This window comes from Megalobrama amblycephala, linkage group LG21, assembly GCF_018812025.1.
Source record: "Megalobrama amblycephala isolate DHTTF-2021 linkage group LG21, ASM1881202v1, whole genome shotgun sequence".
NCBI lineage: Eukaryota > Metazoa > Chordata > Actinopteri > Cypriniformes > Xenocyprididae > Megalobrama > Megalobrama amblycephala.
In genome coordinates this window covers 25,721,784-25,748,434 of record NC_063064.1, presented here as the reverse complement: position 1 = coordinate 25,748,434, position 26,651 = coordinate 25,721,784, and the positions used below count along the sequence as shown (strand labels likewise).

Below are 26,651 nucleotides of genomic sequence, written 5' to 3'. Positions count from 1 at the left end.
AAAAGTATTCATTTCTTTAATTTCTTTTCAAAAAAATAAAAATAAAAATTCTTACTGACCCCAAACTTTTGAACGGTAGTGTATAATGCTACAGAAGCTTTGTATTTCAGATAAATGCTGTTCTTTTGAACTTTCTATTCATCAAGGAATCCTGAAAAAAAAAGTAATCATAAATGTTTATTGAGCAGCAAATCAGCATATTAGAATGATTTCTGAAGGATCATGTGACACTGAAGACTGGAGTAACGATGCTGAAAATTCAGCTTTGCATTACAGGAATAAATTACTTTGTCAGATATATTTAAATAGTACACAGTTATTTTAAATTGTAATAATATTTTACAATATTACTGTTTTTTACTGTATTTTTAATTAAATAAATGTAGCCTTGGTGAGCAGACGAAACTTCTTTTAAAAACATTAAAAATCTTAGTGGTTCCAAACTTTTGGACTGTACTGTATATATATATATATATATATATATATATATATATATATATATATATATATATATATATATATATATATATAGGGTAAATTCAGGGTGATTGGGCATCTTTTTGACATCGAGATTAAATGTTGAAATTAACATTACCAAAGATTAATAAATGCTGTAGAAGTGCAGTTCATTCTTAGTTCATGTTAGCTAATGTTGTTAATAATGAACATTATTGTAAAGTGTTACCATATATATGTAATGGCTGATGTGCAAATATGTATCTGCCCTGATTCACATAGCCCAGACTGGTGCAGTGTATTGTGTACTCATCAAATATTTATGAGGAAATGTCTTATGAATAGAAAGCGATGCGGGCCAAAGGAACATTCTTCACAGTCTGTTCTGTTCTGTTCGGATTGACAAATAGGTCACGGTGTGAGACAGATTCATTGAACATGTTGTAAAACATGGTCTAACCTAAAATAAATGTATTACAGATTATTGATCATTCATAACATATGCACTTTAAACCTGGTTCAGTTGTCAGTGAACAACTGTCAGTAAACTGCTGTCAGTAAACAATCAGGTTCAGTTCCCACAGCTAGGTGTCACTGTTTTTGTTGTAGGCAGTACTCCCTGAGATCTGTATCATTCACTGTTTTTAATACAAATCCTATATATTTGCAATGTATTTAAGAAATGATGCTCCACAAATCAGTAATGTGGATTAGATTTCCTAAGTATCTTCTGATTCACACATATTGTTAGCAATGTTGCATCTAATGACAGATGGAAGGGATCCATGGAATTGCATGGAATTGTGTTCCCTTTTCTGAGTATCTTTCTTTTAATCTGCAAAGCCTCTTTGGCCTGGGAAAAGTCTCCATTAACATACTTCCACATGACTGGTGCTGTTTGGAATGCTATACAGAGTTTAGTGTTGATCTGTTGGTGATGCTCACTATAGAAATTAAGCAATCTGAGGTTAACAATATTACATTTTAAAATAAATTATATATCAAATATAAATATTAATATTAAATGTAGATATATATTTATAGTATAAGTCATTTAGTTGCTCTACTATAACTGAGTAGCTTGAAACAGAATGTTTCTCCTTTTGTATCTTCTTACACACTGTGTTTGCATGTACAAGCAGAATATTTGCCTTTCCTATTTCTTTTGTATTGCCTGTGTGTCTGCCAGTTGTATTACATGAGGCCAAGGGGAATTGCATTTTATCTGAAGATTCAATTTTGTATTTGAGTCACTCTAATGGATGGAAAGATACAAAAGGAAAAGCAGCTATAACATGAGAAATCCCAGTGGAACTGGAAATAAAATATAAATATTTTTATCAGTACAAGCATAAATCTGCAAGTTTTTTATATACACAGTGGGTACGGAAAGTATTCAGACCCCCTTAAATTTTTCACTCTTTGTTATATTGCAGCCATTTGCTAAAATCATTTAAGTTCATTTTTTTCCTTATTAATGTACACACAGCACCCCATATTGACAGAAAAACACAGAATTGTTGACATTTTTGCAGATTTATTAAAAAAGAAAAACTGAAATATCACATGGTCCTGAGTATTCAGACCCTTTGCTGTGACACTCATATATTTAACTCAGGTGCTGTCCATTTCTTCTGATCATCTTTGAGATGGTTTTACACCTTCATTTGAGTCCAGCTGTGTTTGATTATATTGATTGGACTTGATTAGGAAAGCCACACACCTGTCTATATAAGACCTTACAGCTCACAGTGCATGTCAGAGCAAATGAGAATCATGAGGTCAAAGGAACTGCCTGAAGAGCTCAGAGACAGAATTGTGGCAAGGCACAGATCTGGCCAAGGTTACAAAAAAAGTTCTGTTGCACAGTGGCCTCCATAATCCTTAAATGTAAGACGTTTGGGACGACCAGAACCCTTCCTAGAGCTGGCCGTCCGGCCAAACTGAGCTATCGGGGGAGAAGAGCCTTGGTGAGAGAGGTAAAGAAGAACCCAAAGATCACTGTGGCTGAGCTCCAGAGATGCAGTCGAGAGATGGGAGAAAGTTGTAGAAAGTCAACTATCACTGCAGCCCTCCACCAGTCGGGGCTTAATGGCAGAGTGGCCCGACGGAAGCCTCTCCTCAGTGCAAGACACATGAAAGCCCGCATGGAGTTTGCCAAGATGGTGAGAAATAAGATTCTCTGGTCTGATGAGACCAAGATAGAACTTTTTGGCCTTAATTCTAAGCGGTATGTGTGGAGAAAACCAGGCACTGCTCATCACCTGTCCAATACAGTCCCAACAGTGAAGCATGGTGGTGGCAGCATCATGCTGTGGGGGTGTTTTTCAGCTGAATGGACAGGACGACTGGTTGCAATAGAGGGAAAGATGAATGCGGCCAAGTACAGGGATATCCTGGACGAAAACCTTCTCCAGAGTGCTCAGGACCTCAGACTGGGCCGAAGGTTTACCTTCCAACAAGACAATGACCCTAAGCACACAGCTAAAATAATGGAGTGGCTTCACAACAACTCCGTGACTGTTCTTGAATGGCCCAGCCAGAGCCCTGACTTAAACCCAATTGAGCATCTCTGGAGAGACCTAAAAATGGCTGTCCACCAACGTTTACCATCCAACCTGACAGAACTGGAGAGGATCCCCAAATCCAGGTGTGAAAAACTTGTTGCATCTTTCCCAAAAAGACTCATGGCTGTATTAGATCAAAAGGGTGCTTCTACTAAATACTGAGCAAAGGGTCTGAATACTTAGGACCATGTGATATTTCAGTTTTTCTTTTTTAATAAATCTGCAAAAATGTCAACAATTCTGTGTTTTTCTGTCAATATGGGGTGCTGTGTGTGCATTAATGAGGGAAAAAAAATGAACTTAAATGATTTTAGCAAATGGCTGCAATATAACAAAGAGTGAACAATTTAAGGGGGTCTGAATACTTTCCGTATCCACTGTATATTCTCATGTTTGACCTCTACAGAGAGGTCAAATTTCTGGAAGTAAAAATTACATTCATTTTCTCCATAGGGGAATTGATTTTTAACAACAACTTTTAAAACTTTAAATATAAACCTACTGTGAGCTACAAGGTTGTTAATCGATTATATATGCTTTTGTTGAAGCCATAAGCCCTCATTTTTTTAACTTATTTTTTTTATTAAACGTGTTTAACGTCAGCACTGTTGCAATCTATTCCAAAAGACAGAGCTCTGCTCTGATCTCTATAGCGATAGGCAGAGCTCTGTTCTGATAGGTTGATGGCATTAGTCCAAGTTCAACACAGACTGAGCACTTTCTGATTATTGTATTCTATAGTTCAAAGATTCCTTTGGTTTGCCCTGATGATCTATTGCACACCTCTTGTGCAACAATTGCTGTATTGTACACTTCATTAATATTGTGATGCCTCATCACAATGAGTGTGTATTTAGCTTAAAATATTATTCCCACCACAGTGCTATTGTTCAACATGATTACACCCTCACCAGCAGATCCTTAAAGGGATAGTTCACCAAAAAATGAATCATCATTCACTCACCCTTATGTCGTTCCAAACCTGTCCGACTTTCTTTCTTCTGCAGAACAAAAAAAGAACATGTTTTGGGAAATGTCTCTGTGGTTTTTCTTTTTTAACATATAATGAAAGTCAAAGGGCATGAAAACTGTTTGGTTCCCAACATTCTTCAAAATATCTTCTTTTCAAATTTGGGTGAACTTTCCCTTTAATACTTGTGGTTCATCAGTCAGTCCCATTGCTTAAAGGGCTAGTTCACCCAAAAATGAAAATTCTGTCATTAATTACTCACCCTCATGTCGTTGCACACCCGTAAGACCTTCGTTCATCTTTGGAACACAAATTAAGATATTTTTGATAAAATCAGATGGCTCAGTGAGCCCTCCATTGACAGCAAGTTAGTTAACACTTTCAGATGACCAGAAAGCTACTAAAGACATATTTAAAACAGTTCATGTGACTACAGTGGTTCAACTTTAATGTTATGGAGCAACGAAAATACTTTTTGTGCACCAAAAAAACAAAATAACGACTTTATGATTACGATTTCGAAACACTGCTTCATGAAGTTTCGAAGCTTTACTAATCTTTTGTTTCGAATCAGTGGTTCGGAGCATGTATCAAACTGCCAAAGTCACATGATTTCAGTAAACGAGGCTTCATTACATCATAAGTTTTGTCATTTCAGTGGTTCACCAATGGGGGGGGCGTGACTTTAGCAGTTTGATATACGCTTCGAAACAAAAGATTCGTAAGGCTATATGAAGCAGTGTTTTGAAACCGCCCATCACTAGATATTGTTGAATAAAGTCGTTATTTTGTTTTTTTGGCGGAAAAAAAGTATTCTCGACGCTTCATAACATTAAGGTTGAACCACTGTAGTCACATGAACTGTTTTAAATATGTCTTTAGTAGCTTTCTGGACATCTGAAAGTGTTAATTATCTTGCTGTCAATGAAGGCCTCACTGAGCCATCGGATTTTATGAAAAATTTAATTTGTTTAAATTTAATTTGTTAATTTGTTTTCCGAAGATGAACGAATGAGGGTGAGTAATTAATGACAGAATTTCCATTTTTGGGTGAACTAACCCTTTAAGGAAACTTGATATGAGACTGTGCTTCCATTTTTAGGCTATCTTGAGTACGGACAGCAGCCCCAGATGACACCTCTCTTTTTTTATTTATTTTTTTTATTTGATGACACCTCTCTGATTATGCATCATAACTGTTCATGCCATTATTATTACACCCCCAAATGTTCATAATCAAAGCACCTCATCCATTAGCCAATGGACTTCACAAAAAAACTCTCTGAGGGGTCTTACTGAGGTCAGGCATCGAGCTGTGCAGAGGAAACTCTTGCGCTTGCTTTTATGCAGGATAACAGAGAAAGGTCAGAGGCGATCTACTAATTAAGATACTTTGCCTCAGTGGCATTGGAGGAATTCCCATTTGCCATTTGAAAATGAAAGGACCAGATAATTACGTTCTTTTTGCACAATTTAACATTGTAGAGAGCTTGTGCAAATGCAGCTCAGTTGTACTCAAACATGTAAACAAAAATGGCACAAAAATCTAGTCTACAGAGGGTATGCACGTGACGTCACCGTCAACCGTTACGACTGCGGTCACGGCCACTGCGTGGCAAAAGACTGAAGGGGCTCGCACACCGGACGCGAAGATCAGCGCAGAAACATGTTTTAGTTATCATTTTGTGTTAAACTGTTGGATTTTGAGGTAAAATCATACCGTATATATTGTATTGTTATATATTAGTTTGACAACTCATCAATTAATTATTTTCCATCTTATATTCTGCATAATTGGGTGTTTTTAAATAAACAACACTGACAAAAAAACTATATAAAACTATATATGTTTTAGGGCTGGACAATATGATGATATAACATTGATATAAGTGATTATGCGGATTTAAACCTACCGATATTGTAGTTATATAAAATATTCACAGGCAGATTTGCTTTATGTGTCTCCCCGCCGTCGAAATCGGGCACATATAAATGTCAGGAAACACGACTCCAGGCTGCATGTCAATATCCATGGATTAGGTTTATTTGACAAGTTGTAAGGAACACATTCAATTCCAACCTTTAGTGTAATTCGTTAGTTTTACTCGCGTTGTCGCAGTTTCCCCTGTTAAATCCAGTCACGCAGCAGGTTCTTTTGCCACTCAGTCCAGCTGAGGGAGCGCGCTTTCGGCGGGAAAGTGACGTCGATGCCTTAGCCAGGAATTGATTGACAGGCGATCTAACCAGTCATAACGCCGAATCCGCCATTTTGTCCGACAAAGCAGTCAGGGGAGTAGATTAACATCGATGGACTTGAACTTGAAAAATGGTGTGTACTGACGTCTTTCCGTGATTGATCACATTCCTTGTGATGTTTATTCATGTTTATTTGATGCTAGAAATGAAATAGTAGGAAGAGATGATCGGTTCACGAGCCGCTTGAACGAGGCGCTACAGTGATCTGTCACGACACATTAAAGAGCCACAAAACCTATTTATTGTTTAAATTTCTTTGAAAATTACAAAATGTGAAATTTGGCTTTGTTTCATATCAAAAGTAACCTGCTCTGTCGACGCATTGCCAGTGTCCTCTTTGCTCCGCGATGTATTTTTTACTGCGGGAGAACGCGATGTGAGGCGAGAGACCAGCATGACTTGTCGTACCTAGCAACAGTAACTAAAGGGGGCGGGTCTTTGCGAACGGTTACTCTGAATTAGCTTGAATGTAAAGTTTTTACAAACATACACAAATAACACTTATTTTCACAGCAATGCAATGAGCACTTTTTATATTCACTGCTGTTCTCTAAGTAAGTTCACACATTGAGATTTAAAACTACTTTTCTCTAATCTTCATCTCAGCCTGTAATCCTCCAGATGGCTCTGTAGAGATATCCCTCACTTGATCGTAGAAAATCTTATAAATGGTAGGGACTTTTTATTGTATTAGTCAAAATGAGACACGTTGAGAATGGTAGTGTTTAATTTCTTGCCAATTATAGCTCTGCACCATGTGTTCTGAAGGGGATTTCACCCAAAAATGGAAATTCTGTCATCATTTACCCACCCTCATGTCATTCCACACCTATATGAGTTTCTTCATTCTTTCATCTTACTGACCCCAAACTTTTGAAGGGTAGTGTAAGTATATTTTTGCGTTAAACTGAAGAAAGTAAGTCAGATTTAGAACAACATGACAGAATTCAGATTTTTGTGTGAATCAGTTTGTCTATTTACCTTCTGCAGTTAACATTGCACTCTTATTTTATCTTATTTATCTGCTTGAAGAAATTAACTTTTAAAATATACAATGTGTGTTGAATAGAGAGATCACTGTGTACAAACCATTGTGATGATGACGTGACATTAACAAGTGTTGCAGCCTCTTTTTGTTCATAAATAAACAGCATTCACTGGACGGAGCCCTTCTAAGGATTTTCCATACAAACCAGGGACCCCATTGTCTTCCATCTGAAAACACTCATCGGCCACCCAAAAAAGAATATGCCTTAGCAAGCAAGGTCTGCTATTTATATCACATCTATCTTGTCTATCTCTCTCTCTTAAGCTCTGTAAGTCTGACTTCCTTGACAACCTTCTCTTTGTTTTCAGTGGCACTCGTTCAAGTTGAGAGTGTGAGGAGCTTACGTCCTGGAGGTTATCAGACATAGAGACGGCTGTAGCCCAACAAAGACACTCCCCAGTTTGGAGGCGTACAGAGTTCCTCTGAACAGGAGCTACTGTAGCAGTCCTGCCAAGATCGTGTGGACGAGCTTGTACTGGTATTGCTGTATCATCACAGCTAGGTAAAAGTCTTCGGTGTTTTTCTCTCTTTTTTAGTACATTGTGTACGAGCTTTATGATTCTTTCAACTTAGAATTCCCCATTCATGTCAATATTAGATGTTCCAGTGGTGCAAGAGCCAATCACAAAACCTGTTTTCACCAAGTACAACATGTTTCTGGAACAACATTTCAATCAACCAATCAGATTTGAGGGACAAGTTTACAGTTTAAAGGGTTAGTTCACTCAAAAATGAAAATTCTGTCATTAATTACGCACCCTCATGTCGTTCCACACCCGTAAGACCAAATTAAGATACTTTTGATAAAATCCGATGGCTCAGTGAGGCCTTTTGCCAGCAAGATAATTAACACTTTCAGAAGCCCAGAAAGCTACTAAAGACATATTTAAAACAGTTCATGTGACTACAGTGGTTCAACCTTAATGTTATGAAGCGACGAAAATACTTTTTGTGCGGCAAAAAAACTAAATAACGACTTTATTCAACAATATCTAGTCATGGGTGATATCAAAACACTGCTTCATGAATCTTTTGTTTCGAATCAGTGGTTCGGATCGTGTATCAAACTGCCAAAGTCACGTGAACTATTGAAATTTCGAAACACTTATGACATAACGAAGCTTCGTTTACTGAAATCACGTGACTTTGGCGCTCCGAACCACTGATTCGAAACAAAAGATTAGTAAAGCTTCGAAGGGGTTTTTTGAAATCGACCATCATTAGATATTGCTGAAAAGTCGTTATTTTGTTTTTTGGGCACACAAAAAGTATTCTTGTCGCTTTATAATATTAAGGTTGAACCACTGTAGTCTCTTGAACTGTTTTAAATATGTCTTTAGTACCTTTCTGGGCATTGAAAGTGTTAATTGTCTTGCTGGCAATGTAGGCCTCACTTAATTTGTGTTCTGAAGATGAACAAAGGTCTTACAGGTGTTGAATGACATGAGGGTGAGTAATTAATGATATAATTTTCATTTTTGGGTGAACTAACCCTTTAAGTTTAGACTTACAACCAGGGTTAGGTGCTTCTACATCAGTGTTGTTCACCTATCATTTCTCTCAAATTTGTTTAGGTGTAAGGTATGGGTATAGGGTTAGGTTTAGGAATAGGGATATGGTTAGGATTACATTTTTGGACAGAAATGTTGTTCTAGGAACGCGTTGAGCAAATCAACTGTACCATAAAAGCCATGGTAGCACATGTCATGTGACTAATAAATTACAGAGCTGCGAGAAAATTAAATCATGACAACATCAAATTGCTGACACCATAAGAATGTCCACAACCCCAAACCCTTGGGCCTTAACAAAAACTTTGGGGTTTAAACATGAAAATCTTTGATTCCTTTTTTTTTTCTTTTTTTCTTTGATTAAGTTTTAAAGGTTATGAAGCAAATTAAATTTGTGGCACTGAACGTGAACTCTTTTGATTAAAAAGTCAGATTTCAATGCTAAAAGGAACACATACCAAACATGAACACATTCAGAAATTGACATTTTTATTCTGATAATATAATTCGCAATGAAAAGAATGCTGTTAAATTAGAAACGTTCAAAAGGATTGTGTGGGTATTGAATGTACTTTTCAGTGAAATTATTATTTTAGGGTTTTATGTGCATTTAGCAAGGTCACTTCAGTTCAAATATGACAACATATTCCTCTGTTTTCTGAACTGATCAGTCAACATTATCCATGTAACGACACTAAAAGGCGATGTGTGTCTTTGTCTTTAAGCTGCTCTTGTGTTGGCCATTAGTGTGTTCCCAGGGCTTTCTAATGTTTGTGTGTCTGACTTCAGAAGATCATCCTGCTCTGTTTGTCACCGGTCTATCACACCAACAGGAGAAACATACTGACAACAACATAACCAAGTTAGAGCCGGCTTTGCTAGCCTTAACAGGTCAGGGATAGTTATTTCATAAGTCTGGGATAAATTTAAAAGGAACAGAAGCATGGCGTAACCTGATTTAACCGGCCTGTTAAGAGCATTTGCTTTATTTATTCCTTATTTTAACTTAGATTTGTTCAATAACTATACCTGCAATAGCAAAGCAAGTAACAGACCCTTGTGGATAAACATGACTGGCTGAACTCCAATATGGTGCTTTTTGAGTGTAATCCAATCACTGATCTGCAATCATCTAGTGACAGTTTTAAGGTTTAAGTTAATGGTGATTATTTCCCATGTTTAAATATTTTCTATTTTCCCTGAATCACTATTAAAAAAATTCTGTTGTTTTTACCAAAAAAAATCCTGGCAGCTACGGTTGCCAGAATAATTCTGTAAAAAATACAGTAAAAATATAAACATATTTACAGAGCAACCTGTAAATTTTACAGTATAAAACTGTAATTTACAAACAAGAAAAGTGCAGTTTTATACAGGTAAATCCAACAACTCACACTGCTACTAAAATCTGTTTTGTACTTTCAACATTTACTGACAACCACCATAATAACGCAGGTGGTAAAAGAGGAAGCCACATGAAAAATTATGACAAAGTTCATTACAAGTTCCATGAGCTGAATTATACTAGTTTATAGAAGGTGCGTCAGTCATGCATACACAAAACACCATCATGGTAACACGCATGACACTAAAATAATGCAATAAACATTCATTAAACAACAGAAGATGTAACATAAAAACCAAATGTGCATAGCGGATAAAAAAAAAACAAAGAAACATAATTATTTAAACAAAATACTTTTAAATGTTGTGTCAATTCTGGGAATGTCAGTTTACAGTATTTTCATTGATTTCTAAAAACTGTGCATTTAACAGTATTTTACTGTAAAAATGTAATGAAATGTCCAGTTAGATCTTTTACAGTATTTCCCTGTATATAATACAGGAATTTGCTATGTTCTATGTTCTATGTTCATAATAAAAAAATCAGTTTGAATGTCCGCTGCGATCTTGTCCTTTTAACATTTAATGGGTTTTCCCGTGCCCTGCTGACACTGACAGTGCTAGTCAATGCATTTGTCATTCGTGTCTTGTTCCGTGTTCACAACAAGTTTCAATATAAAAGTCTTTGCGACTGAGTGACTCGCTCATAAAGACAATCTTTGCCGCCATCTAATGACCGTGAATGTTGTTCACGGTCAGGGACTATTTTTTCCAGCGGAAGGAAGACACTTAATGATTTTAATTCATGAAAGTTGCATTGATATATATTTATTGGCTTTAATATTTGTATTGTGTGGTGACCATTTTATAATTTATAATTTATAACAGCTCCACGTCGTGCCTAACAACGCCCCTTAGCTGTTATAAAATGGTTAGTTCCTGTCCTTGATTCTGATTGGTCAATAGCTGTGTTTTATTCACTATAAAACAGGGCCATGACCGCTTCACCCAACAGTTCAGTGTATCACTACACAACACCCTTAGCAACCACTCTTAGCAACGTAAACTGTTTGTTCTCAATTGAAATTGTTCATTGAAGCTTACTGTATTGTGAGAAAAAGATTGAGTGAGCAAGTGTATTACCTGCATTCAGATTTAGCATTTTCCTTCAGGTCAGTCCTATGTTTATAATAAAAAATCTGTTTAAATGTCCGATGTATTATCTTGTCCTTTTAACAGTTAAGGGGTTTTCCCGTGACTGACAGCGCTACTCAAAGCATTTGTCAGGTGGGTCTTGTTCCATGTTCGAACAATTCAGTCTTTTCAATATAAAAGTCTTCGCTACTGTCTGACACACTCATAAAGACAGTCTTTGCTGCCATCTAATGGTGTAATAATGTAACTTCTGTTGTTGTTCAAGGTCAGGGACTTTTTTTTTCGGCGGCAGGAAGGCTCTTAGTGACAGTTTCCTTCATGAAAGTTGCATTAATACATATTTTTTGCTTTAATACTTGTATTGTGTGGTAACCGTTTTATAAAAGCAATAAGGTACTCGAGGCTAGTGCTGTATCGTGAATAAGTCACAGCCGAAGGGGTTGCCTAACAACGCCCTTCAGACGTGACTTATCCACAATACAACACAGCCTATCGTACCTTATTGCTTACGTAAACCACAGCTTCTTGGGGCTTATTGCTTTATTTTAGCATGGTTGGAATGTTGTTTTAATCTGGGACTGTTTTATTATCCATTTTAAATGTACATTTTAATGTCTATAAGAACATTGCACAAAAGTGTAAAAAAGTGTCAGCTCGCATTTCAAGTCTGTGTTACTATTGACTGATTCTCATGCAATGTATAATATGCACCCTACTACTTTCCCAAGCTTGCTTCAAGGAAGCTCTGTGATAACACACACTAATTGTCCTAAGAGACAGGTAAAAGTTCAATAAAATTGTTGATTAACCGCAGAAATGTGAGAAAATATGTTTTGATTCCACCAGCTTTTTATTTAATGTAGATTCAAATTCAAAAACCAAGCTGCAGAATTGACATACATATGGGAATAACTGATGGAATTTGTCCCGAATTGCTCTGTAAAAGCATAAAAGGATGGTTTTATGAGCAAGGAACACATAAAAGGTTTTTGTGCTACCTGGCTTCATGCATCAAACATTTGAAATGGTATCTTTTCACAAATCCATTAGGCCCTGTTTTTTTTATGCTATTATACACTTTAATGTTGGTTTTACCACAGGCGATTGTTGTTTTTTGAAAAACAAGAGTCCTGCACATTGCGTTACTGGCTGATAGCACCATTGACCTTATGTTCCTGAGAGGACTCTTCCTGTTACGGTTTGTTGGATCTTCCTCTGGTGTCTATAAATAAACCCTTCTGTCTCACCCAGTGACTGAGGCTGGAGTTCAGCTTTATTTTAAGGCCCTTTAATACTCCTGTGCTCTTTTTAGAAGTACTCCTTTGTAATTGCTCTTGTATGGACAAGGCGCCCCATTGCATTTTATTTGTACTGACACATATGCTGTACTTTGTAAACTCAGTACAGGACTATTGTTATTAATGTACTAACTCTAAACTATTTATACAGCGGCTGAGTGCTTCACCCACAGCTACTGTGCTAAAAGTTGTGGAAAGGAAGGGCTATTAATGTCCTAGTATGAAAAGAAACCCAGCTGAGTCTGTTTAATCTGAGACACGGTCTTTCAGAGCTTATAATTAAAAACCACATGAAATCTATTTGAACTAGTTTTTAAATGGACGTCTGTGTTTTTATCAGTTATGACGTCTGATATTTTATGTATTGTTTCAGGCACGATCTCTGCTTCTACTAAAAATAATAAAATATAAATAATGGTTCACCTAAACTGAAAAATTCTCTAATTATAGATACTCATGATGTGTTGTTCTAATCTAAACCCATGTAAGTAGAATATTTATTTAATTTTAGAATGATTTCTGAAGGATCATGTGACACTGAAGACTGGAGTATTGATGCTGAAAATTCCGCTTTGCCATCGTAGGAATAAATTACATTTTTCTTTACTTTATATTATAATAATATTTCTCAATATTATTAATGTTTTATTGAATTTTTAATTAAATAAAAGGATTCTTGGTGAGCATAGAACATTTTTTTCAAAAACACTGAAAAATCTTACAGAACTTTTGATGTGTATATATAATTCATATATAGTTTATATATTTTTATAACTTTAACATATATTCACAGCAACTAAGAATTTTTCAGTCACACTTGTATTTTGCCTCTCACGTAGGCAGCCGCTTCTCTTAAGTTCGCTAAGACGGAATCACTGAAGTTGAGTTCTGTCAGTTCTTATATTTTGAGGCTGCTGTTTAGCGTATTAATGACACACTCAACCTTGAGAAACTCCCCTGGCAGTGCCAAGAGTCTGACACCAGTGAGGATGTGCTCTTCGCAGCACCTGTGCTGTCAGGCTACTGTAATTCATATGTCAAAACCCATTACTTGTTTATATCGGCCCGCCAGTTCAACAGTTTTTTCTTTCAGAATAAGTCTGGTGCAGAGTCTGATGCAAGTCTAGTGCAAGAGACACTCTTTGCACTCTCATTATGCCAGTACTCTCTTTTTATTGGCTAGAGGTTTTGTTTGTCCTCTCAGTTGCTAGGCAGATGTAGTGTAGTCTTTGAGATTACTGTATGAGATCATGTATTTTTAAATATTTTTTTTTTTTTTTTTTTCAGTGTAATTATCATGTGTCATTATCATACACTGTAAAAGAAAATGTGAAAAAATAGGACACATTGTACTGTATAAATATGAAGGAATCTTCTGTGTTAGTTTCTTACAGGAGTTTTACCTGTATTTTGAATTATGCATTGCATTGTGTTGTGTTGTGTACTGTATAATGCCCATGTGATTTTATATATATATATATATATATATATATATATATATATATATATATATATATACATTTATTTATATATAATAATTAAATATTCTTAGAAATATTCTTATAATGTATATAATATATAAATAAATATATGTATATGATGTATAAAAATACAATTTATACATTATTGTAATTCATGCTCCATGCTTTAAATATTAAAAATAAAAAAATACAAAAAAATTGAAAATGTATGTGATATATATATATATATATATATATATATATATATATATATATATATATATATATATAAATCATGCATTTTTGTGATCATGTTTCATAATCATATATATATATATATATATACTTTTTAAAATATATTACATATATAAATACATAATTAATATTTTAATATATAATGTTATGTGTTAAAACAAAAATGTTTTAAAAAGAAAATTAATCATACATAAATTCCAATTATTTTGAGTCTTCGGTCAGCTACAAGCATTGCCTACCTCAGTAATAATGCATTTGAATTTTTTTCATTTTCTCAGAAAATATGGATATAAGTGATTAATTCAATTAATCAATTTTGATTAAATTGTTTTAATTGATTAACAGCCCTAGTCCTGATGCTAGTGTGTGTGACGCAACATGCTGTTTGTTCTCTGTTGTGTTCACGTGTCTTTATCAGAAGCATTTTAAAGAAAGCACTAATAGCTTCCCACGCTGCACTGCTCTCACAGAGCACTCTCCCCATGTGCTCGCCGGCATTCTGCTGAAAGACAAAACAAGGATAGTGATATATCCCCTTATTACAGTCCATCCATCTTTTTAATATGAAGGGTAATGACTTGTTAAATAATTCTGGTCTTATCAAAGCTTAATTCTCATTTATAATGACATATTCAAATCAAAGGGCACTCAAAATGGACCTGAATTCTGAATTGCAGCATGCAGATTGCATTAAGCATTTGTTAACAGATTCCCTCCTAAATCGTTCCTCATTTCCTTTTGGACAGAATAGAGCAGGCTAGCAGGTAAAATCAAGCTCCACGGTTTATTTTTGCTGCTAGCTTTGTCTTAGTTGACGCAAAAGTCACATTTTATTTTGTGCAGACTGCAGGGTCTTGCAGGCAAATGTCCAGATTTTAAGCCAATGTTGTCCTTTCCCCTATAGAGAAGTCACAATTAATCAAGTTTACAGGTGGAAATGCATCCCAACAACAAAGGTGCTTCTTTCCATCGCACACCGGCCAAACCAGCTCACCGCATTCATTCATCATGCCTTGTAGTAAAAACACATGATCTTCTTTACTTTGTGAAAGCTAATGCATGCAATCCACAGTTATGATTTTAAGAACCAGATGAGTTTTAGTGCACATGTTCACATGTCTTCCTTTTAAAAGTGACATTTGCATATAGTCACGGTAGCTTCTTCGTGCCATTTAGGTTTGACAAAACCTTGTGATTTGCTAAGTCAGTGTAAAGAATCACAACAATGAAAGATTAATGACGCAGATTTGATTCCAGAAAGTGTGACCTTTGACTTCGCTTGTGTTTAAAATGGATATTTAACGCACAGATATGAAGTGCTTATGAGGTTAACTTATAACTGCTGAGTCAGTTTCTGAGAAAGTGTTATGGATTTCTCATGTAGCTGTTGCTCTGGCTGGCCAATCGCTGAGCGGTGTTGAATCTAGTGCGATGGAGAGACATGCCTGACTAGAGCTGCTCAGAAACGTTAATGTTTACTTTAAAATGTCTTCTGTAACCTATAAGTGTAATGACAACATGAAGAAAATTTTTGATATTCAGAATTGCTCTAGATAAGACTTTTAAGAATGAGCCTAGCTTTGAATAGACCTATAAGAATATAGAAAAGTGGAAGTCAGTGTCCACCAAACCTGTCTGTCCTAAGAGATTAGACTCTGTGCTTTGGGAAACTTTGATCTGATTCATAGCACTAACTTTAGACTCTGTTCCTCGACTCAGGGAGACTTATGGAAGCCACAGTAAAGTGTGAAAGCAGTGGACTTCAAAGGTTTCATTTTCACCTGTCAGCCCTGAAAGTGTTCAGCAGGAGTGTCAAAGTTATATGAGAAAAACACTGAACTGAAACTCAAATGATACAAACACATACTGTATAAAAATAAGGCCTGTTTCACACTGTATGTATATGCAGCACATGTGCTTGGTGCAGTGTAACAGCGGCAGGTTCACATTGTGCTTTTACATAATAAACAATAAAACAAACAAATCGATAAAAGAGTAAACAAATAAATAAACAATGAAAGTAGATAAATAAATCTATAAACAATAAATAAACTAAAACAAACAAACAAAATTAAAGTAAAAAATTGAATAAATGAGTTAAAAAAAAAAAAAAAATGTATTAAAATAAATAAGTGTGTAAGTAAATAAACAATAAAATAAGTAGATAAATACATAAAATAAATTATATTAAAGTAAATAATTGAATAAATGAGTAAATAAATAAACAATAAAAAATAAAACAAACAAAAATTGATTAAAATAAATAAGTGAATAAATGAGTTAGTAAATAAACAATAAAATAAGTAGATAAATAAATAAAAGTTAGATTAAGATATATGTAAATAAATGAGTAAATAATTAATAAACAATTAAAACAAATAAATACGGTTCTATAACGTACTATAATATATAATGAATAGAAAAAACACATAAAAAGGTAACTCAACAGAAACCGTCAGCAAAATGAACCTGGCTTGTGAACCTTTACATCGCGAACCATTGCAAACATAATTTCTGTTACGTAACAAAACTGCGGCTCTTCAGTGATTTTCTGTTAATGATGATAAATTACAAAAGAGTAAAAATATGCACTGCTTATGTGTCCAATGTGAAACAGGTATAACAGTGAGTGTACATATATATGTGCTTCATGTAGTAAAAAAGCTAATTAATATGAATAAATCATCCTGAGTTTAGTTGGTTACACATAACGTAAAGTAAGGTAGAAACTCTTTACTCTTTACAATGTTTGGTGTATTTTCTACCACCTCATCATTAATTGTTATTGCCCAGTACCAAATAAAAAATGTCAGGTTTTTATTTCCAGCTCCTGGGTTAGATTATTTTTTTTTTTTTTTTACATGACCAACAAATGTTGATCATTATGCCTCAGAAGCATACAACAAGCGTTGTTTTCCTTGCTGCAGTGCATTCAAAATGAGTTTCATTTCAGAAAATACTGGCTGCGATTCACTCTTCTTGGATTATTCTCTGCGGGCCTGCACGCATACCGGCAGAGAAATTTCTTAATAAAGTCTGGTTTGATGCACTAGATAGCAGTTATCATCTGGTGTGATGATAATTCTGGTGTCAGAAATTTCAAAGCCGATTTATTTCATCCTTCAAAAACTTTCTTCCAACTAATAAAGTCTGCACAGTGATCCTTAAGCCACACTGGCTGCAGCTGATATATTAGAAGTCAACTTAAGCTTCTGGCATTAGATTTCTGAGAGTGAACTTTCATGACATGACCTACTTGTCCTTGAGGTTTGAAGGATTTATTTATTTATTTTTTCCCCAATTTTTAAAGTTCCATCTATCCATCCATCCAGGTTCTCAATTGTTTCTACTCAGCTTTTACTTGGACTGAATATAATTTTATTATTTTTATTGAATTTTTTTTCACGTTTTTTTTTTTCACTTTATGTGCTTTTTATGTGCATGTTTTTTGAGGATAAACATATTGATGTTTGTATCTGTTTAATTTGCCTAGCTTCTACACTGTAAACCCAAATAAGTTGGCAAAACTCAAAAAATTTGAGGTAATCAGTAACATCAATTTTTTTTAAGTTAAGAAATTCAAAGTTTATTTAAGCAGAACTGGCAGGTTTTAATTTTGTACTTGTATATTTTAATTACTCCTAACTTGAAAATTTCTGAGTATCTTGAGTATTAACACTTAATTTTAGTATTCATTTTCCCTTTCGAGTGTCATGGCAAAACATGCTGAGAAATAGAAATCCCAGCCCAGTTTCAGGTAAATTTAAGTTTGTCTAAATAAAATAAGCAAGTTCATAAAACTCAAAACAATGAAAGTTCAGTTTACTTAAAATGTGTCGGTTTCGTGAACTCAAAAGAAAAAGAAAGTTCTAAATACTCATAAAAGTTTATTTGACTTTTCCCTACTCACAGTGTATCATACAATATCCAAAATATTAATTTTGATGTGGACAGCAAAAGATATGGGAAATGTTTTCTCTTCCATTTCTAAAGCTGCTAAGTCTATTTATTTTGCTGTCCTAACTGTGCATGATTATACGGATTGCATTTTTCCCCTGCTGTTTTTCCCTGCTGAAAACAGATGCAGTCCTTTTTTGCTTTGCAACCCACCAGCTGAGAACCACTATTGTATAGTGTATGTCATTATTTATGTTTTGTGTGTTTAAAAATGGAAAAGCATTGCCTAGTGTATTGCAACAGTGTGTGTTTACAGTTATCAACTGACTGAGTGATACATAATCTCTGAGAAAAGTCTGTAAAAATAGGGGTCAATGTACTATTATGAAGGAATTTTCTATACTGATATTTTACAGTTTTACCGGTATTATGAATTGCATTGTCTTTTGTGTTATGGTTAAAGGAAATGTACATAAACTTAACAGATAATGTCCAGGCAGAATTTATTATCAAAATTACCAGTACCTTTTCTACGAATCTTTTTCTTACAGTGTATAAAAAATCTGAATGCTGCCATATTTAGTCATCATAAAGATTTGACAATCAATTGGAACTTGGAACTAAATTGTATTGCGTAATGCTCTTCAAGATTCAGTAACACTTGAGCTTATGTCACAGATTCCTCTTGAACTTTATGGCCATTGATAACAATGTCCAAGATAACAAATCAAAAGGAATTCCATGTTTCATGGGTGTATGCTGAAAAATGTTCAGAATAGGTGAGTCAGGCTAGTTAACATCAGGTTAACGTTAATAAAACCTCACTGAAATTATTTAAAGGGTTCGTTCACCCAAAAATTATCCCGTTTTTTACTCACCCTCAAGCCATCCTAGGGGTATATGACTTTCTTCTTTCAGCCAAACACAATCAAAGTTATATGTAAAAATATCTTGGCTCTTTCAAGCTTTATAATATGGTATCTTAGATTTTGAAGCCCAAAAAAAGCACATCCATCCATCATAAAAGTAATCTATACAGCTCCAGGGGGTTAATAAAGGCCATTTTTGTAAGAAAAATATCCATATTTATAATTTTATAAACTATAATCACTGGCTTCCTGTAATGGCCATACGCTAGTCTAGTTCTGGTAGAAGAGTGACATGATTATTATTATTATACAAGATTATTAAGAAATAAAACATGATTATTTCTTGCAGGCAGGGACGTTAATTAATCTAGAACTGCACAGAGCTCTGATGGTGAGCTAAATTTGCACTGAGAGATACATAAATGCCACATTGCTGATGGCATTTATCAATTGATAGCTGTGAATTATCACATGCTGAGATCAAAAGAAGACACTGGGGCAGAACAGTCATATAAACTCCCCCAGAAGCCATTTCGTTTCTTTGTATTCTCTCGTTTAAAATGACATGGCGTTTGATAAGGGGAACAGGCCTGGGAAACTGTAATTACGACGCTAAAGGTCAGTGTGGTGCCGTATCTTTGAACTAATGTGGACTATCATTGGTCTGAAAGAAGTGATAGTGGGTTACGGACTGTGAGCATATCAGTGTAAATGGGTGCGTTACCCTGCTGTCTCCGAGCGACTGTAGATTGTACTCAATGGAATGTGTGTGAAGGTGTGTCTGGACAAAAAAGGTGTATTGTGATTATTCAGTTGCTAAAGGTGTTATTAGAGGAACAACAGATAAAAGTATTTGTGAATGTCTTAGCTGCCTTTCACTGTTTTAGACCTCAGTTGACCTGTTTGTCCCAAGATTGCGTTCTTGTTTTCATAACCATTAGGCAGTTTGTTTTTTTTTTGTCTGATTAAGAATTCTTTTAAAAAAATACCAGAAGCGAATGACATTCTCGCACGTGCTTACCACTGCAAAGTGTGGTGCAATACTTATTCAGTGTTGCTGCAATGCTGCTACTGTATACAGTGCAGAACATACATCGCAATACAGGTTATGCACAACAAACTTCTGTATTCTATAAAACAGCTTCCGCTTCAAGTCTTTTGCATGTGCTTTGTTAAAGGGGACCTATAATGCCCCTTTTCACAAGATGTAATATAAGTCTCTGGTGTCCCCAGAAAGTGTCTGTGAAGTTTCAGCTCAAAATACCCCACAGATCATTTATTATAGCTTGTCAGATTTGCCCCTATTTGGCAAAAACACACCATTTGTGTGTGTCACTTTAAATGCAAATGAGTTGCTGCTCCCGGCCCCCTTTCCAGAAGAGGGCGGAGCTTTAACAGCTCGTGCTTCAGTTGCTCAACAACAACAAAGCTGGAGAATCTCACGCAGTCAAAATGACGATTGTCAGTAACGGTGTTCAGCCTTACATTGTTCAAACCGGAGTCGGACACTGATGGAAAGTCTCGGGAAGAAGAACAACTAATGACTCTTATGTTACTAAACTGAATTGAATCAACATTTATCTGATTAATTAGTTTCATAATTGATCAATTTTGAATAAATGTGACTTAAATTGCGATGTGACTTGAATGAGTCAGTTCTTTTTAGTGAATCGGACTCATTCCGCTTACAACTAACTGTGATAGTTTGGTTAAATTAGTGGCATTACTGACTTGTTTTTCATATGAAAATGTGCATTTAAAAACATTATGCATTTTGATGAAGTATGTTACCATGTTTTTTGTTGGTTTAGTACTGTTATTTAATATATGGGGTAGTTAAGGCCAATTTAAAGCCTGCGATACTTGCTGTATCAAACACTACTGCCAAGCATTCTTTTCTTTTAATAACAGCTATCCAATAAACAAGCATGGCATTGTTCTCTAGCTGTTGTTTAGTCTTAGCTTCTCAGTTAGCACTGCATGTTTACTGGACAGTGTTATAGTACTCATTTGACACATTTGTCATTAGCAAAGGGTCTGCGGAGGAAATTGAATTTAAACAGCTTGTTGAAGCCAAACACAATAAGATTGAATTAGTCGCTGTTGTGCTGTCAGATATATGACAACAACCTGCAGGTGGCATTTAAAGCTCTCGGGAGACGAGGCGAGAGGGGCATTAAGCAAGAAAAACAACTGGTAAGGTTAAACACGACTCATGGTGAGTCAACTGAAGCTGCCCGTCCCTGACCCCCACATAGAACATCTGTCTATTCCTGTTCATACCTCTCTGTCCTTGAGCGACACTCAGATGTTATTATAGCCCGTCACAGAAAATAATCAGCCCAGTCTTGCCCAGAATAGATTTTTCAAATTATCTTGTTACGTATGTGTTTTATTTTAAACTAACTGTTGCCACCAGCTTTTATTTGTGCCTGTGATTTGATCACTGAAAACAGTCAAAAGTGTAGACTGCATATTTGCCATACTCAGTTAGAAACAAATTCACAATCAAGAAGAAAATGTGGACGCGTTATTCAAAAATGTGTTTTCTACATTGTATTTGTACTCAACCCTCCTGCATCTGGCAGAGGAGGGCTGCAGAGTGCACTACGGTTGCATCAGATTTGAGGGACTCGTACGGCACTCTGAAAAACACATTTCTCTTTGTTGTCTGAATTCTTTCAAGTTCCCATCATCCTCTCAGCAGAGCTCTTCATACATGCATTGTCTGGAGCAACAGCTGCATTTTAACATTGACCAGCATGTGTATTTTTTTGAATTATTTGGTGTGTAATTGGGTGAAATTTCAAAACAGCATGTACAGCTGAAATTCTGGGTTAAAAATAATAATGTCTGGGTTAACCCAGTGCAGGGTAAACACATGCTGGGTTATTTTGAACCAGCTTGTTGGGTTTTATACATTAACTTATTTGCTGGGTTGTGGCAGTGCTCAATCAAACAACCTGATATTGAAGGTTTTTCATTTTAAATAATAAAAATGCACTCTAAATTCTCTGTTATATAAATTAGACAGGGACAGTTTAAAAGTGCCATCGAATGTTTTTTTACAAGATGTAATATAAGTCTAAGGTGTCCCCTGAATGTGTCTGTGAAGTTTCAGCTCAAAATACCCCATAGATTTTTTTTTTTTTATAAATTTTTTTAACTGCCTATTTTGGGGCATAATTAGAAATGCGCCGATTCAGGTTGCGGCCCCTTTAAATGCTCACGCTCCCCGCCCACGGAGCTCGCGCTTGCCTTTAACAGTGCATAAACAAAGTTTACACAGCTAATATAACCCTCAAAATGGTTCTTTACAAAGTGTTCGTCGGATTATGTGAGTATTGTATTTATTTGGATGTTTACTTTGATTCTGAATGAGTTTGAGGCTGTGCTCCGTGGCTAACGGCTAATGCTACACTGTTGGAGAGATTTATAAAGAATGAAGTTGTGTTTATGCATTATACAGACTGCAAGTGTTTAAAAATGAAAATAACGACGGCTCTTGTCTCCGTGAATACAGTAAGAAACTATGGTAACTTTAACTACATTTAACAGTACATTAGCCAAATGCTAACGAAACATTTAGAAAGACAGTTTACAAATATCACTAAAAATATCATATCATGGATCATGTCAGTTATTATTGCTCCATCTGCCATTTTTCGCTATTGTTCTTGATTCAGCTGTGCACAGATCCAGATGTTAATACTGGCTGCCCTTGTCTAATGCCTTGAACATGGGCTGGCATATGCAAATATTGGGGGCGTACACCCCGACTGTTACGTAACAGTCAGTGTTATGTTGAGATTCGCCTGTTTTTCGGAGGTCTTTTAAACAAATGAGATTTATATAAGAAGGAGTAAACAATGGAGTTTGAGACTCACTGTTTGTCATTTCCATGTACTGAACTCTTGTTATTTAACTATGCCAAGATAAATTCAATTTTTAATTCTAGGGCACCTTTAAGATATTTTTTTCAGTGGCAAGTCAAAAACATTTTGTACACGTTTTAGGAAGTGACAAGAGCAGTCTTTGTGTATCTTAAGAAAACTGGTATTAGGCTGTTGTAGATCATTAAATTACAAAATTATAGCCGACTAATATTCATGTATGCTATCAAAAACAACTTTACCTTTTGCCATCTTGTCTGTCAGACATTTAACTTCAACCAAAGACTATAGATATAGAAAGACGGTTCACTTCTAATACTTGTGAAAGGGAGAAACTCCAACGCGCAATATGGCGGAATACGCCCCACCTTCTAAGTAAAAGAGCCAATCGCTGATTGGTAAAGTCATTGCATCACTTCAGCTGCCCTTAGAACAGAAGCTCAGATTCCCATAGAAACCTGAGACTCGCTCTTAGCACTGCACATGCGTATTGGCCGGTCTAGCCTGAAAAATAACCTTTTTAACGCTATTTAAGCATATAAAAAAACATTTATGGGACAGTTCATTTCCGATTTGCTGATTTGAAATATGTTATATAAATGTGAGTTCACCAAGCAGTTTTTGAGATTTCAGGATTCCCCCATTCAAATAGATAGTAGGACTTGGTCTTGGATGCTCGAAATAGCTGCCTGGAGACATTGCAAATATGGCCACAAAGTGAACAGACTTTACTTGAAAGGGACTTTGTTTCAACGCTTGCGCGCTATATCAATAGAGTACCTCAGGGTTGACGTGTTTTTGTAGGCAAAACCCGGAAGCGAGTTAGCATTTTAGGACTTCCGGTTCCATCGCCCCGAGGTAAATGTTTTTTTTTTAATGGGTTTTTGCTACATTTTTGCAGTTATAACCCACTTATGATTTTTTTTAAACCTTTATTGTCTCTTAAAAACGGCGGTTGCTAACAAACTGCTAAAAGGGACTACTTCCTTTGGCGGGGACTTTAGACGTCATCATGACAAATGGGACATTTGGACAGCATTTCTCATAAAAAAATGGACAAGTATTCATTCACAGCACAGATCATAATCAGCAAAGAGAGGAAAACATGTTGAATTGTAATAAAAATATTATAAATGTAAAATTTTCTAATTTATAAATGAAATTTCTTTCATTTGATTTTGAGATGAACTATGGCATATTCTACATTCAAAATAAGCTTGATTATTGTAATTGGTCACAATAAGGCTTGCAAGCTTTCTAGTCTATTCCCAAGGCCAACAGACGGATGGGCGGCACCAACAATGACAGTGGGGTATTTCATGCCATGCTAATGAGGATGGATGCCCTCAGTGGTGCAGTAAGTGTAACTGAATTTATTGTCTAATTTTGGTGTGTTGCCAAATGGGGTAAAATCCCCAGCTGTGTTGTGACTACATTGCACGTGTTTGCTCCTGTAATGGAAGCCGGGATGATGTACAACCTGTGTAAAAATAGAATGTTCAGGGTGTGCGGCATCAGGGACTGTTGTTATGAAAGCTGAGGGATTTCTAAGACACTAAAACTCTGAGTCTATTTGCCCTTCATACTACAGTAGAAATAGGTCATATTTGTCAGTGCGTATTTCTTTGTCACAAAGTGCAGCCATGAAGTTTAGATTGTGAAAAGGAAGGAAAAGAATGGAAGCTTGTTTCCACCACAGAATGAAAAATTAAAGTAATCGTGACCTTTTATCTCCCAGTGCTGACTATTTTTCTCAAAATTGCGAGTTTACATCTCGCAATTCAAACTTTTTTCCTCACAATTGCGAGTTTTCATCTCGCAATTCGGACTTTTTTTCTCACAATTGCGCGTTTACATCTCGCAGTTCGCACTTTTTTTCTCACAATTGCGCGTTTACATCTCGCAATTCAGACTTTTTTCCTCACAACTGCGCGTTTACATCTCGCAATTCTAACTTTTTTCCTCACAATTGCGAGTTTACATCTCACAGTTCTGACTTTTTTTCTCACAATTGTGCATTTACATCTCGCAATTCAAACTTTTTTTCTCACAATTGCGCGTTTACATCTCGCAGTTCGCACTTTTTTTCTCACAATTGCACGTTTACATCTCGCAGTTCGCACTTTTTTTCTCACAATTGCGCGTTTACATCTCGCAATTCAGACTTTTTTCCTCACAACTGCGCGTTTACATCTCGCAATTCTAACTTTTTTCCTCACAATTGCGAGTTTACATCTCACAGTTCTGACTTTTTTTCTCACAATTGTGCGTTTACATCTCGCAATTCAAACTTTTTTTCTCACAATTGCGAGTTTACATCTCACAGTTCTGACTTTTTTTCTCACAATTGTGCGTTTACATCTCGCAATTCTAACTTTTTTACTCACAATTGCGAGTTTACATCTCACAGTTCTGACTTTTTTTCTCACAATTGTGCGTTTACATCTCACAGTTCTGACTTTTTTTCTCACAATTGTGCGTTTACATCTCGCAATTCTAACTTTTTTTCTCACAATTGCACGTTTACATCTCGCAGTTCGCACTTTTTTTCTCACAATTGCGCGTTTACATCTCGCAATTCAGACTTTTTTCCTCACAACTGCGCGTTTACATCTCGCAATTCTAACTTTTTTCCTCACAATTGCGAGTTTACATCTCACAGTTCTGACTTTTTTTCTCACAATTGTGCGTTTACATCTCGCAATTCAAACTTTTTTTCTCACAATTGCGCGTTTACATCTCGCAGTTCGCACTTTTTTTCTCACAATTGCGCGTTTACTTTTCGCAATTTGAACTTTTTTCCTCACAATTGCGAGTTTACATCTCGCAATTCTGACTTTTTTTCTCACAATTGCGTGTTTACATCTCGCAGTTCGCATTTTTTTTCTCACAATTGCGCATTTACATTTCGCAATTCTGACTTTTTTTCTCACAATTGCGAGTTTACATCTCGCAATTCGAACTTTTTTCCTCACAATTGCGAGTTTACATCTCGCAGTTCGGACTTTTTTCCTCACAATTGTGCGTTTACATCTCGCAATTCTAACTTTTTTTCTCACAATTATGAGTTTACATCTCGCAATTCAAACTTTTTTCCTCACAATTGCGAGTTTTCATCTCGCAATTCGGACTTTTTTTCTCACAATTGCGCGTTTACATCTCGCAGTTCGCACTTTTTTTCTCACAATTGCGCGTTTACATCTCGCAATTCAGACTTTTTTCCTCACAACTGCGCGTTTACATCTCGCAATTCTAACTTTTTTCCTCACAATTGCGAGTTTACATCTCACAGTTCTGACTTTTTTTCTCACAATTGTGCATTTACATCTCGCAATTCAAACTTTTTTTCTCACAATTGCGCGTTTACATCTCGCAGTTCGCACTTTTTTTCTCACAATTGCACGTTTACATCTCGCAGTTCGCACTTTTTTTCTCACAATTGCGCGTTTACATCTCGCAATTCAGACTTTTTTCCTCACAACTGCGCGTTTACATCTCGCAATTCTAACTTTTTTCCTCACAATTGCGAGTTTACATCTCACAGTTCTGACTTTTTTTCTCACAATTGTGCGTTTACATCTCGCAATTCAAACTTTTTTTCTCACAATTGCGAGTTTACATCTCACAGTTCTGACTTTTTTTCTCACAATTGTGCGTTTACATCTCGCAATT

At 35.7% G+C, this 26,651-nt stretch overlaps 1 long non-coding RNA gene across 7 annotated transcripts in view; it reads left to right on the top strand.

Annotated features, from left to right (window-relative positions):
* Window positions 1-5,016: 5,016 nt before the first annotated feature.
* LOC125256551 overlaps window positions 5,017-26,651 on the top strand; it is a 44,818-nt gene continuing 23,183 nt past the window's right edge. For 2 of the 7 annotated variants that reach the window (XR_007182135.1, XR_007182130.1), the window contains exons 1-2: window positions 6,482-7,514; window positions 7,606-7,799. This is a non-coding gene — a long non-coding RNA (uncharacterized LOC125256551). Of the gene's footprint in view, window positions 5,702-6,481; window positions 7,515-7,605; window positions 7,800-11,391; window positions 13,120-26,651 lie in introns of those variants that run through there. The other 5 variants (XR_007182132.1, XR_007182131.1, XR_007182134.1 and 2 more) reach the window with 5 other exon arrangements.